Source organism: Onychomys torridus, chromosome 4, assembly GCF_903995425.1.
Source record: "Onychomys torridus chromosome 4, mOncTor1.1, whole genome shotgun sequence".
Taxonomy (NCBI): domain Eukaryota; kingdom Metazoa; phylum Chordata; class Mammalia; order Rodentia; family Cricetidae; genus Onychomys; species Onychomys torridus.
The window spans coordinates 90,262,792-90,277,596 of record NC_050446.1 but is presented as its reverse complement, the minus strand read 5'-3'; positions in this window follow the sequence as shown (position 1 = coordinate 90,277,596).

The following is a 14,805-nucleotide window of genomic DNA, read 5'->3' as shown; positions in this document are numbered from 1 at the left end:
TGGTAGAGCTCAATCAGTTTGTGTTTTCTCTACCCTGTGAGCCCAAGCTATTCATGATTTAATCTTATCCAGAGCTCTCAGAATTACAGAGACAGGATGCCTTTGAACAGTCAGTAAAGGGGAGACCAGGTACTTCTCTATTGTCTAAAATACATAGAACCGTAGGTCTGGAGACATTCTTTGATATTATCTAAGGTGCCAGCCACAGATAATTCCAGAGCCTTGCCTAGGGTCATACCACAAGAAGTACGTCATCTGACCCCCAGGCCACCACAATCTTCCTTTCAGCACCCACTTCTGAGGTATAACAGCTCTTGGAGTTTGCATGAATGAAGACATTGCAAAATTTAATTATTGGAGTAAATTGTTGATGCTTAGTTTATCTCTATGAGAAATATATAGCTCAGCTTTATGGTTGGCTTGCTCATGTTTTTGTTTTTGTTTTTAACTCTTTTAAAGTATAGAAAATGAAGCCACTGGCCACTATTTTATTTTATTTTATTTTGTTTTATTTTATATAATATATCAACCCCAGTTCCTCCTCCTTCCCCTTCTCTTGCCCCCCACCTCTCCCAATCCTACCCCTCATCTGCTCCTCAGAGGGGGAAGGCCTCCTTTGGGTAGTCAACAAAGTGTGGCATAGCAAGTTGAGACAGGCTGGCCATTCTTAAAAGCAGAATCCTACTAGCCACAAAAAAATTAGGGTGAAAACGGTATTATGGTTTTAATATGGTATTAGTAGACTAATATGCTTCAGTATGAAAGGATTTAAAAATAAATAAGAAATGAAGAAATTCATATAAAAATAAATTGTGTGATAGAACATGACTGAAAAAGAAAAGTAGATTGAGTTGAGTTGTTAGTCAATAATTTCTTTGGCCAGGCAGTGGTGGCACACCCCTTTAATATCAACATTTGGGAGGCAGGCAGATTTCTGTGAGTTCAAGACCAGTCTGGTCTACAAAGCGAGTTCCAGAGCTGTTACACAGAGAAACCAGATCTTGAAAAAGTGGGGAAAAAATCTTTCTTTAAAAGTATCTCAGTATTATTTTGGAAATGAACACTGTCATATTTTTAAGAAACCAATCATTTTAATCAGATACACTTTTGTCTGAGAACAAACTGGAAAGAAATCTTCCTTATGTATAATTCTTTGTGTGAGGATAACAAAATCCTTTTACCAAAATTAGGCAAAGATGATTTTTTCATGTTAAAGGAAAAACTAGCTCTTCTCTTCCAGCAGCAGAAATTCAAAACTCAGAAGACAAATACTATAAACCAAATCTAGTTATTCAATGCAGCACCGTGATCATTCATAGATGCAGTCCAAGTACATAGGTGCAGTCTAATATTGAGCAGATTGTAAGTGCAACACGGTGAGAGCAAAAGAATAACTTACTGAATAAAGACAAATAAACCGGCAATACTGGACATTCATTGGAAACAGCAAATCTGGCACCAAGTGGGGGTGAAATCCCTCAGTCTGATTAAGATACTTATCAGTTAACTACAGTAAATAGTATTTGTAATGGAGAAAAGGAAGGAATGAGATAATGATGTGTTCTGTGTAGGAATGTCTCTCTTCAGCCATGTCCTGGAGATCTGATCCTAGATAAGGCAATAAGAAAAAGGTGGGGGGGGGGGGCTGGGTGAAGGGGTAGAGAAATAAAAGTCATAAAGAAGGAAGGAAAGGAAGGAAGGAAGGAAGGAAGGAAAGAAGTTGTCATTTTCTGTAGACAATAATTATCTGCACAAATTGGAGACCCAAGGAGAAAAATTTACAGAAAAACTGAAAGCAGAGAGGTAAGTAAAAGATCACCCAAGAAGTCATAGAGTCAGCATGTTGAAGAGGATTCTTACCACGCTTTTATACATCCAAAGAAATTCCCTCTTGGTAATGGGTTAAGTCATATGAAAAGAAAAAGCACTTATGAATTAAATAATTTCACAGAAAAGCTATCTTTATAACCTCAGAAGACAAAACAAATCTTTTACATAAGATAGAACAACATAAGCCATAAGAGAATATATAGATGAATTAATCTGTAGTAAAACGTAAAGGTTAAGTTCATCAAAGCACTCAAAAGAAAAAACAACCACAAAGTGGAAGAAGTTTTTGTATGTTTGTTTGTTTTTTGTTGTTCTTGTTTTTTTTTTGAGACAGGGTTTTTCTGTGAAACAGTCCTGGCTGTCCTGGAACTCACTCTGTAGACCAGGCTGGCCTCGAACTCACATAGATCCTCCTGCCTCTGCCTCCCAAGTGCTGGGATTAAAGGTGTGTGCTACCACTACCCAGCTTGGGAAAAGACAGTTTTGACATGGAGTTTAAAAACTGATAATAAAAAGAAGCTTCAGTGGGAAAATGGGAGAATGCACAGACAGGCCTCTTCCAGAGGAGCAAAGATGAACATATTTGTGGCTTAGAAAGTGAGTGTTAAAAACCGTGGTGAGGTCCTCTCTCTCACTGGGAAAAGTGAAAAATGAGGGGATACAGAAGGGAGCTGAAGGAAGAGAAGAACAAGTATTAAAGTGGAAGATGTGAGCAGCAGATATGATGTAGATTATTATATTATGTGATTATGTAATATATGATATTATATATGTGACATGTATTACCAGACAAAAGAAAATTAGCGCAATCATCTGGAAACCATTTACTTTACCTTGGAAAGGGCATACTTGAATATCCAGAATCAGAGAGTATAAAGCTAGGTTTATACCCTAAGTTTATGAAAGTCTCTGCACATGAACTTCAGGAGACATGTACCAGAATGCTTACAGCAGAACTCTTTGTAATAGTTCAATAACAAAATGGCAACAGCCCAAATAGGGAAAACTAGATAAATTGTGCTATTTTTACACAATGAAATGCCCAGAAGAAACCAAAAATAATTAATTACATCTACATGCAAACACAAATTTAATCTTAAAAATGCAATCTTGAATGAAAAACAAAATCTAGAAAGATGAATCTGAATGAGATGTGCTTTAAAAATAAAAGCAAAAAAAGCACTGCATTATTTAGGAACATGCTGCAATGCAAATACACTCTTCTTCAGTATACATAGAGAGTTAATTGCCTTCAGGATTGCTTGTAGCTCTTAAAATACATGGGCGCTCAAGTCTTCTGCAAAACATGCTGCACGGCCAGCAAGATGGCTCAGTGGTTAATGGTGCTTGCTGTCAAAGATGAAGACCTGAGTGTGACTTCCCAGGACACACATGGTAGAGAGAGAACAGTTTTCTCTGACTCTCAAACGTTTTTTTCTGACCTCAACACACTCAATGTACATACTCACATAAAAATAAATAAATGCCTATCTACATATATATGCAATTTAAAAAATTTTAAAACGTGCTTCAGTATTTTTTTTTATAAAAATCTTTCTACGTTCTTCTGTGTATTTTCCTTTTTCTTTTCTCTCTCTCTTTTTTTTCTTTTTGGTATTGTTACAAAGCTCAGGTTGATTTCAAACTTGTTTTGTACCCTAGGCAGGCTTGCACCTTGGGATCCACACCAGCTTCAGCATCTCAAATGCTTGCACATGTTTTAAATCCACTTTAAATTGCTTATAAAGCCTAACACAGTGTAAATGCTTTGTAGATACTTGCTATGTTCTATTTTATTTGGGGAATAATAACAAAGGAGAAAAACCATACATGTTCAGAATTGATCTGATGTTTTTAGAAAATGTTCCTTCTGGGTAGCTAGAGAGGTGGCTCAACAGTAAGACCCTTGCTGCTCTTGCAAAAGACAAAAGTTCAGCTCCTGCCTGGCAGTGGTGGCGCACGCCTTTGATCCCAGCACTCGGGAGGCAGAGGCAGGCAGATCTCTGTGAGTTTGAAGCCCACCTGATCTACAGAGTGAGTTCCAGGACAGCCAGGACTGCTTCACAAAGAAAACCTGTCTCAAAAAACAAAAAAACTGTAGCATGAATCTTAAAAGTTCTTATTAATAAAATCAAACCCGAGGCCAGTTATTGGGGTGAATGCTGGAACATCAGAGAAACAGAACAAGCCAGTTTCCTCACCTCGCCAGTTCCTCAGCTGGTCTGTTTCCTCGGACTGCAAGCTTCTGAATCCTCATCCCAATGGCTCTCAGCTGAACTGTGCTGCTCCAAAGCCTGAATGCTCAACCAGCCAAATGCTTAACTAACTAAATGCCTAATTCACTCTGGTGCCTGGTTTTCACGTCGTATATATCTTTCTACTTTCTGCATCACTCCCCGGGATTAAAGGCTGGGTTTCTGGGATTAAAGGCATGGGTCACCATGCTTAGCTGTTTCTAAAGTGGCCTTGAACACACAGAGATCCACCTGGCTCTGCCTCTCTAGTGCTGGGATTAAAGGTGTGTACCACCACCACCCAACTTCTGCTATGGCTTGTTCTGACCCATTTTCTAGCCACCATTTTTGGCTTTGTTCTAGTGGCTGTCTGTTCTCTGACCCCAGATAAATTTATTTCAGGGAACACACAATATTTTGGGGAACACATACCACCACATTTCCCCCTGTTTTTCTCTAAAATTTTAAAAAAGGTTATAACTAATACAAGAAAAATCATATCCAATAAGTATATACAATATACACAGTCAAGATTACATTAATGATGTCTAGTTCATTAACATTTGACAGATTCAGGTGAAAAACTCCATTATATATAACAATGTCCAGTCCAGTAACATTTGATAAACTCAGACAAAAAATTTTTGTTACTTCTCCTATGTAAAACAAGTAGTTCCCTTTTAAAAGTATTTTTTCTTTTCATAATAGATTCAGTAATCTACCTTTTGTCATTTTTATATCTTCTCCTTTTTTTTTACAGTAGATTCAGTGATCTACCCATTTATCCTATTATTTCTTCATCTTTTTTTCTCAGAGTAGATTCATTGATTTACCTCATATCTATATTCTCTTTTTTTCTTTTTCTTTTTTTAAACAAAACCTCTGAATCTAATCTCCGTGTTCAGCCCTTTTCCTGACCATTAACAATTAACAACTTGTAACCAACCATCATAAACAATGACAATATCCAAAACTCATTAAACAACCAAAAACCTCCCATCCCACCTCTTGGGAATGTGGGCATCGTTTTCTTAAAATCACTTCCATCTTTAGGGGATCCTGAAAAGAAAATTTTTGGGTTAATTGTCAAGTCCTGTATCATTTGTCCCGCCGCTGCATAATGAGAAAGTGCAGGGCTTGTTTCAATTCCATGTTCAAGTAGTCTGTCAGGCTGGATGTCTCAGCTAGCCATCTCAAAATTGTCCTAAGTAGTTTGTAGTCCAAAGTCGATCTTTCCGTGGTGTTAATCAGCTTAATGGCTTTATCATAGTCCATGTGGAATCATCGTTGTGGGATCCTGTCTTCTTTTTGAAGATTTCAAAGTCACTGTTAAGCATAGTCATGGTTCCCTTTAGACTTGTGTGTGTGTGTGTATGTGTGTGTGTGTGTGTGTTTGTGTGTGTGCCTCCTCTGTGGTTTGGAGTAATCACAGTCTGATAAATGTCTGTCTCTCGGGACCATGAACATTCTTCCCTAGAAGAGAACATCTTCACAGCAATTTCTCCCCAGCATTTGTCTTGCCAAACGTTTCCAAACTGACCTTTGCCGATGCTTTCTTGTAACATGATGGTCTGGGCAACTCTTCTCTGAACAAGCAGCAGTAAACTCTTCGTCCCAGGCAGCAGCATCACCACAGTCACCAACACAATGAGAAGCAGCTGTCAACTTGGAGCAGCAGCCACTGCCTCCATGGTCCCACCGCCACCATTTGTGTCTGGGCCCTGGCCGAAGCTTCTCCTTAGCAAGCCTCCTAAGCCAGCCTCAAACTCGGGATCCTCCTGCCTCTGCCTTCTTCAGTAAATCCAACCAGCCTGAGCCACCACAACGGTGGCTCGGACCTGAGTGTAGCTTAGGCCTGAGCTGGGGCTCACAAAGCCACAGGCAAGCAGCTTTTTCATAAATTCGTACCACAAATGTTGGGCACCAGATGTAGTTGGAATCTTAAAAGGTCTTAATTAACTCAAACCTGAGGCCAGTTATGGGGATGACTGCTGGAAGGTAAGAGATACAGAACAAGCCACAGCTTCCTCACCTTGCTAGTTCCTCAGGTGATCCTGTTTCCTCAGATTGGAAGTTTCTGAGTCCTCATCCTTTAGCGAGTTAAGCATTTAGCTGGTTAAGCATGTGGCTGGCTTAGCGTTCAGGCTTTGGAGCAGCACAGTTCAGCTGAGAGCCATTGGGATGAGGACTCAGAAACTTCCAGCCTGAGGAAACAGGATCACCTGAGGAACTAGCAAGGTGAGGAAGCTGTGGCTTGTTTCTGTCTCTGACCTTCCAGCAGTCACCCCCATAACTGGCCTCAAGTTTGAGTTAATTAATAAGACCTTTTAAGATTCCAACTACAAACAACAAACAAAAAGTTCTGTTCCCAGTACCTGTGTCAGGTTGTCAGGTGGCTCACAATTACATGTAACTGGAAGTCCATGGGATCCAGCACTCTTTTGTGGTTTCCATTGACACCTGCGCACACTGTACAAACCCCCACACAAACCCGCCCATATACACATCAATTACAGTAAATCAAAACTCTAAAATATATTTTCCATCATAGATTGGTTGAATCAATGTGTGACTGTCTGGGTGTACACAATTAAATATATTAGTAGCATGTAACATATACTATATGTAATCTAGATCATTCATATGAGATGTAACATGTAATTCAATATTATGCACACTGACCAACTACTGCCTAGGGCAGGCAGTATTTACTTCAGGAGGAGAAGTAGAAAATGAAAAAAAAAGCATGTGGCTGAGAGTTAACACTCTCTCTTTACATTGGGTAGCTGGTTCACAAATATTCCTTTAATGTCTACCCACTTTTCTCTGGGGCAAATACTTCATTAAAAACAGAAGCAGAAGACTGTTCCATGGGCATGTAAAATGGCAAGCCTGGGGTCTAGGGACAGAGAGTAACAACTACAGAGCAGAGAATATTGAGAAAACGCACAGCAGAAAACCTTGGTCTTGAAGAGGCAGAAAGTGGCAGATGAGAACAAGAGAGATTAGAAGAGTTAGAGGGTTCTGAGTAGCTTGTAGAGAAAGGGGTCGGGAAGAAAGGAATGAGAAAAGATGGGAAAAGAAAGAAAAACGGGGAGAGAAGAGAGGCAAACTCCTTCTAAAGCTTCGAGTCTCTGTAGACAAAGGGCAGCTTCCAGAGGATGGCTGAAGTTCGGGACAGCCAGTGTGACGTGTGCAGGCTCAGACACACTTCCTACAAACACCAAACTCTCCAGCCAAAGAGGTCAAAAATGACTGAAGTCTAAAAAGACTCTCTCTCATCTCAAAACCTTCACAACGTGAGGAAGACTTGGGGATGCTGACTTAAAATTGCGTGTAGCCTTCAGGCTATCTTTTTTTTTTTTTAATTCAAGGAAATTAATTCCAATTTTGAAGAAAAAAACAAATGACTTCATTCCCAAAGATGGTCATTACAAGAGTTTAGACAAAAATAAATGAATATGAAATATATATCTGTATAAACCGTACTTACACATTTATTGTCTGTGTTAGCTTTCCATTACTGGAACAAACTACCAGAGAACTTAATTTATAAGAGGAACAGCATACTTTTAGCTTACAGTTTTGACAGTTTTATTCCCAAATTGGACAGCTCTATGGCTTTTCACCTAAGCAATAGTACATTGGGGCACGAGTACACGGCAGAAGAAAAACCACTCTGTGAGGCAGAGAATCAGGAGTGGAGGACCAGTTTGGAGCCACATTATTTCCCTCAAGAGCTCCCTAGGAGATACAAACCCCCCCACCAGGCTCAACTCATTAAGAGTTTCACTACTTCCCACTAGGATCATCCCAAGGATCAGCACATGGAATCTTGAAGGATGCTCAAGTTTCAGCCCAAGCTTGCAGACACTTCTCTATTTGACAAATACTACACTAAAAACAAAAGGGAAAACATCATTGACTGGCACTTAAAAAAATAACATCACAGTGGCTTGAGAGATGGCTCAGCAGTTGAGAACACCTGTTGCTCTTGAAGAGGAACTGGGTTCAGTTCCCAGCACCCACTTGGCAGCTCAGAACCTCTTGTAACTCCAGTTCCAGGGGATCTAAAGCCCTCTTCTGACTTCCATGGGTGCCAGGCATGCATGTGGTGTACAGACATGCATACAAACAAAACATTCAAACATATAAAATAAAATAAACAAGTCTTTAAAAAAAAGTAACTCAAAAAAAAAAAAAAGAATAATGTCATGACAAAGAGGATAAGATGACAGAGATGACGGTGGAATGGAAAGGGGTGGGTGAGATGGCTCAGCGGGTAAAGGCACTTGCACCTGAGCTTGAGGAACTGAGTTTAATCCCCAGGATCCACCAGACATAAAATAAAACTGACTTGAGCAAGTTGTACTCTGATAGGCACACAGGTGCTGAGCTTCCACCACCCAAAACATACATAAATTAATGCAACTTTAGCTTTTTAATACAAGAGAAAACATAAACATATACATTAAAAGATATGCTTCTTGATGCTTTATTGGGTAGAAGATAAGCAAATCAACATATATCTCACGAATTGTCATAAACTAACCAAAAACAAAAAGACACAATGAAAGTAACAATGACGAAAGAAGGATAAGTTATAACAGAAGGTGATGACATACATGATAGATTAGGAGAAAGAAAAAGTCCCATCTCTATACATTTGAGACATTAAAAGTTATTTTAAGTTCCAGGCTTTAGAGATAATTGTGGGTAGCTAAAATAAGAAAACACACATGCATAATACATACAGACATACATGCATACTTAATTAATATGACTGTAGGTGGCTTTTGAGAGGTGAGATGGGAGAAAAATAGAGAGGCAAGCTGAGACAATTAAGGCCAGTGGACCAAAGCAGCAGAAATGAGCACCAGCCAAAGTTATACTACTTTGAGATCTGGGGTGGAAAGACACTTGTGTCTAGTAGCATCATTAAGGTAAAGTAAAACATCCTTAGGTATCAATCACAATTGAAATAGAAATGGCCAATTTTGTGATGAGTATGTAGAAATAACTGATTTAGGTTACATTGTATTTATTAGCATGTCCAGTTGTGTATGAATACATCCTGGTTCAGAAATAAACAGTCCTATTTTATGATTCTTCTCCAAACACAGGTCCCAACTGATGTTTAAAGCCATGCCTTTACATCTCTGTGGAGCCTAGCCCAACTTATGCTATAAACAAACCTAATTGGTGTAGTACGTTAATGCAATCTTTTTGTAAGGTGACATTTTCCACGGAGTCTGTATAATATCACCTTTTAAATTTAGCCTAGTTTTCCTATTATACACTCTAGTCACCAAGGGAAACATTATTTAAATTTTTCTTAGTTCCACATATACCCCAGCCAACCTGCTATAGTAGAGTAAAAATCCACTATTACATGTTTTATTTTATTTTATTACTAATACTTAGGTTAGTAAAATGCTAAATATTAATAAGTTGATATCATTGGCAGTTGGGAAGGATTTAGAAGACTAAGTTGTAGTTGCGTGGAGAGGTACTGGGAAGTCTCCTCCACTCTCAATTCCCCGACCCTACACAGCCTCTTCAATGTTCCCTTAGCAGCCTCACTGTATTTCTACCTTGTTACTTTCCAAAGTCTGTTTATACATCTACCTCTATTTCCCTTTAGAAGCCTATTGAATCCAAAAACATTTAATCATTCCTCATGTGTCAACACCTATAAGTGTTCTTGAGGAACACTGAAACTCAGGATTTCTTTGAATGATTGAATTCAAATAGGAATGAATGAGTAAATGATTCCCATCACCTTATTAGTGGAGTCAAATTGCCCAGTGTCCGTGGGCAAGGATTTGGTATTCTGTTCCTGGAGGAGTTCACAGCACATCAGCATGTTCTAAAGAATTATGAAGTTCCGATGTAATCCAGGCTGCTAATCCTCAAATCAGCCTTTATTTGAGAATTAATGCTGCTGTATCTTATACATCTGGAAAGCATTATTATGCCCCCTGGTAAAACTTCCAATTTGTGCTCATAAATTTGTTTTTAACCTGTCAAGCATGCATCTCATGCCCTGTTACATACCTGTTCTATCCATTGTGAAATCACTGGGTTCTAAATTGCCAAGACATACTTTATTTCAGCAATAATTTAGTAGAGACAAAGGTAGTCGTAGTTGGAAAGCGCATGTTACCTTGTGTGCCTCTGACCCTAGCTCATCTCACTCTTTCCCTGCACCTGTGGAAAAAGGACCCTCTTCCCCATATTTTACTCAAGAAGATATTATAAAAGGAGCAGTTAGCTTGGGTCCACAGTCCAGGGATTTGGTCCTGGGTTGTTACTGATTTGAGTTAATTGGACCTAGAATGCATTAATTACCTGCTCTGGGGCTTAATTTCTTCACATACAAAATCAGGAAGTTGTACCAAGTAACAACTGTAAAAATAATGTAATATCTTCTTCATTTAACTTTTGCTAAATGCAAAGGGCTGTGGGATATGCTTTACATGCGTTTGCTCCTATAATTAATCATGTGAGCCAGTCAGAGGCCAGCAGTAAACAGATGGCACACACTGAACTAGGTAAGTTGAGGACTTAATAAAAAAAAAAAAACACTAGAGTTAAAAGGTGTCAGCAAGGTATTAAGTAAGCCACAAGGGGAAGTATGGTACCCCAAAGACAGGACAACATGGTTACCTGAACTCAGAATTGTGAGAAGAGGGTTGATATGCAACCCACTGGGACTCTAGGAATCAACTCCAAAACTGAACTTGACCTATTCTAGACATACTCAACAGGAAGGCATGTCTACTGCAGAGTTCTGAACCTATCCATGCCAACCCCAAGGCTCATAAAACAAGGATGAAAAGGAGAGTGTGTACTGAGGAGCCAACAGAAGATACCCATCCATGTCAGATACTGTCACAATGTCTTGCTTAAGGTTGTTGATGTTCAAAGCATTAGAAAAGTAACATAAAACAGATATAAAAACATAAACAGGACCATGCCAATCTGAGAAGTTTTTGCACAACAAAGAAAACAATCTTCAGAATTAAGAAAACCCATCTGCAGGTTATTTATCCATCAAGGGATTAGTATACATATAAGGGACATTAAAAATTTAACAGGAAACAGCAACAACAGGGGCTGGAGAGAAAGCTCAGTGGTTAACATTGACTGCTCTTTTGGAGGACTCAGGTTAAATTCCAGCACCCACATTGCTGACCACACCCATCTGTTATTCTAGTTCTAGGGAACTTGGACTACCTCTTCTGGCATCTGTGGGCACTAGGCATACAAATAGGACACAGATAGACATGCAGGCAAAACACTCACATAGAGTAAAATATTTTTTTAAATAAATAAACTAAGCCAGGTGTGGTAGCACATGCTCTTGTCCCAGTGCTTAGAAGTCAGAGAAATGCAGATCTCTGTGAGTTAGAGGCCAGTCTGGTCTATGTATATATCGAGTTCCAAAACAGCTAGGGCTTTGTAGAGAGACCATATCTAAAACAAACAAACAAATAAACAAACTAATTAAAGATGAGCCAAAGATATGAATAGACATTTCTCAAAATATTGCATATACATGGCCAAAAATATATGATAAATGCTAAGTAATCACTAATCTTCAAAGAAAAGCACCTTAAAACTACAAGATATAATATTCCAGTTAGTGGCTGTCATCCAAAAGACAAACTAATAACAAATGTTCATTGTGGACAAAGCTGCTCCCAGAAAACATGAATTATTAAATGAAAATCTCAGTGTTAGGCACAGGATACCTCTTTATGAGTTATTGGTCAGGGAAATCCCAGAAGTCTCCAAAACAAAATAAAATACCACCCATCAAAAGTAGACAATATTGCTGAAAGCCACTCATATTTTGGTTGCAGGGCATAACAAAATTAGTCTTAAACTGACTAAAAAACTTCTTTGCTTTGGCTGGCTTTCAAAGTACTGAAAGATGCTGGGCATGCCACTTAGTGAGTAAAAACACTTAACGGTCTGTAAACCAACCAAGGAGAACATTGATGGATGGATGGATGGATGGATGGATGGATGGATGGATGGATAAAGTATGAGACACATTGAAGTAGTGTGTGTGTGTGTGTGTGTGTGTGTGTGTGTGAACATTATTTCACCATAAGACAAAAAAGGCAGTTTTGTCATTTGTAACAACATATATAGAACTGGAGGTCATTATGTTAAGTGAAATAAGCCAGACGCAGACCCATAAATACTACATGATGTGGAAACAAAAAGCTGGTCTCATTAAAGAATGTACTAGAATAGATAATCTCTAAAGAGTAGAAAGCATAGGGAGAGGTGATAGAAAGAAATTAAAGGAAACCAAAGTATAGTTAGATAGGTGGAATTCATTCTGGCTGTCTACTGCATAGTAACTATGGGTTGCAACAATCTGTGATCCATTTCAAAATGGGTAGAAGAATATGGAAATTATAGCATGCAGAAATTATTAATATTTGATAACATGGAAATGCTTATTATCCTGTTTGATGATCACACATTGTAGATATATATTAAATCATGATACTGAATCCCATAAAGGTTTACAAGTGTTATGTCTCAATTTCAAAAAAAAGAGCTTGGGTGCCTTATGAGTATATAGTGAGCTGGGGACAGACCCAGACCTGCCTCCAGGTCACAGTCTGAGTCTCCTCTGTCCCTGGAGTTCCTTTCTGTTCTTCTGGGGGGCGGGGCTCAGAAGTGATGAGACTCTTTCACTCTTGGAGATGTTTGAATGAGATATCTTTCCACATAAGGACTTGGGGTCTTCCTCATGTACCTTTGAACCGCTAGTGGTTTGTGTGAACATTCTTCCCGTTCCAGGACTATGGCTTGTCTTTTGACACATACTTTCATACTTTGGTTTATAATCCCAAATGAAATGCTTGTGGGGACAAAGAGGGGAATTACATTTTTACTATTAACAAAACAAACTTTCTTCAAAAGTGCTCTCCAAATTAAGCACTCTTAATTTGGAGAAGGACTCTCCATAGTCTAGTTTATAGTGCTCCTTACTTAAGGGTTTGCTTTCTGTCATTTCAATTACTCAGGATCAACCACAGTCCCAAGATGTTAAATGGGAAAGTCAGGAACTAAACAATTCATAAGTTTTAAGAATTTTTTTGCTAAAGCATATTTTTATAATTGCTCTTTTGTTATGGTTATTACTGTCTTGCAATATTTAATTACAGATTAATCTTTATCATTTGGGTAAGTGTATACAGGAAAAAGCATACCAAACAGAGTTCACTACTGTCCATGGCTTTGGACATCCACTAGGCATCTTGGAATGTGTCCTATGGCTAAGGGAATTGCTGCATAGCTTTGGGTTGGAGATGGGTATGGAGTTGGCATACTGGATTAGAATGTAGCTCAAGACTGTGCTAACTGTGTTCAAGGAGACTTGGGAAGAAATGAGAAGAATGCAAGATGTTTAAATGCAATGAAATCAGAAATGACTATCAAGCATATTCTTCAATGCCCCCATGAAAGCTGTTAAGATAAGAAAAGGAAATTCTCAGAATGAGTAATCAGAGGTTGTTAATTACTCTTCATGTGAGAATTAAATTTACTGTAGAGGAAAGACTTGGTAATTAGCTGAGGTCAAGGGGCTCATCTCCTATCTGTCTGCTCCTTTGACAAATAGAGATAAAAGTCCCACTGAGTTCTCTTAGTCATGGGAAACTTCCAGTACAAGCACTTCCTGACCCACAGACAGGTTGTAGTTCAGTGAAATCTGGAAATCCGAGGCAAATCTCCTCAAAGCTAAAGTGTTAGGGAACAGCAGTTAGGGTTTTCCCAGCCCTTGTGCCTAGCTGAGTCCAGAATCCAGCTCATTAAGACCTGCAAACGCGTTTCCTGGTAGGGATCACAACAAGCAGTAAGACAGGATTATGCACTCTGCCCAGGTCAGTTCCTGAGCTTGGCTGGTGATGGCTGCCTCTTGAGTAGCTACAACCCAGTATCGTGGGTCTGAGTCAAGAGTGGCCACGCCTGCCTCTAAGGAATAAGGCTAGGATGACCGAGTCACCTTGACAGTTCATTCCATCTTCTGTTTGTTCTTAGATTAGTTGTGGGGGATGAACAGTGCATGAGTTACACTTTCATTTGATTCCCTAAAAGACTTTCAAATTTTTGCAAAATATCTGCCCACAAGTAATGAGGTACTCTGAGCTAGGAGAGTAGTTCATGTTCCTTTTCAAAGAGTGTCTCCATAGGCAGAGCAGGCCAAACAGAAAGCTAAGGAATTAAAATTTCTGTTTTAACTAGCTGGTCAGTACAGAACTGAGAAATGGGCTCCTCAAAGGAAATGGCCACAAACCCTGCGCACAGGACATCTTTTTCAAAGAACAGTGAATTTCCTGTGATTGAATCCTAGCTAGGCAAGGCTCTGAACAACATGTGATAATGGTCAGCAGCCTCTGCAGATCTTGGAAGCCTATGAACATGGGGAATAAGGTGAATGGCTAGGTTTCTGCGGAGAACTCATGTCAAGAAATCTCTACTTCAGAAAGACCCTGCATGTGTGAAAGTCAGCCGCTGTAGGAGAGCCTGGAAGAGGAGGGTGATCACCTTGAACACACAAAGAGCTACAGAGTGACACCAGATTAGCTTTCATTTAGTAATTTGTGTCCTGTTTCCACAGACTTGAGGAAGGCTTCAATAACTTAAATAGGACTAAAGTAGTAATGTATATAATACATACCCCTTAAGGGTAGCCTGGTATAGTGGGGATACA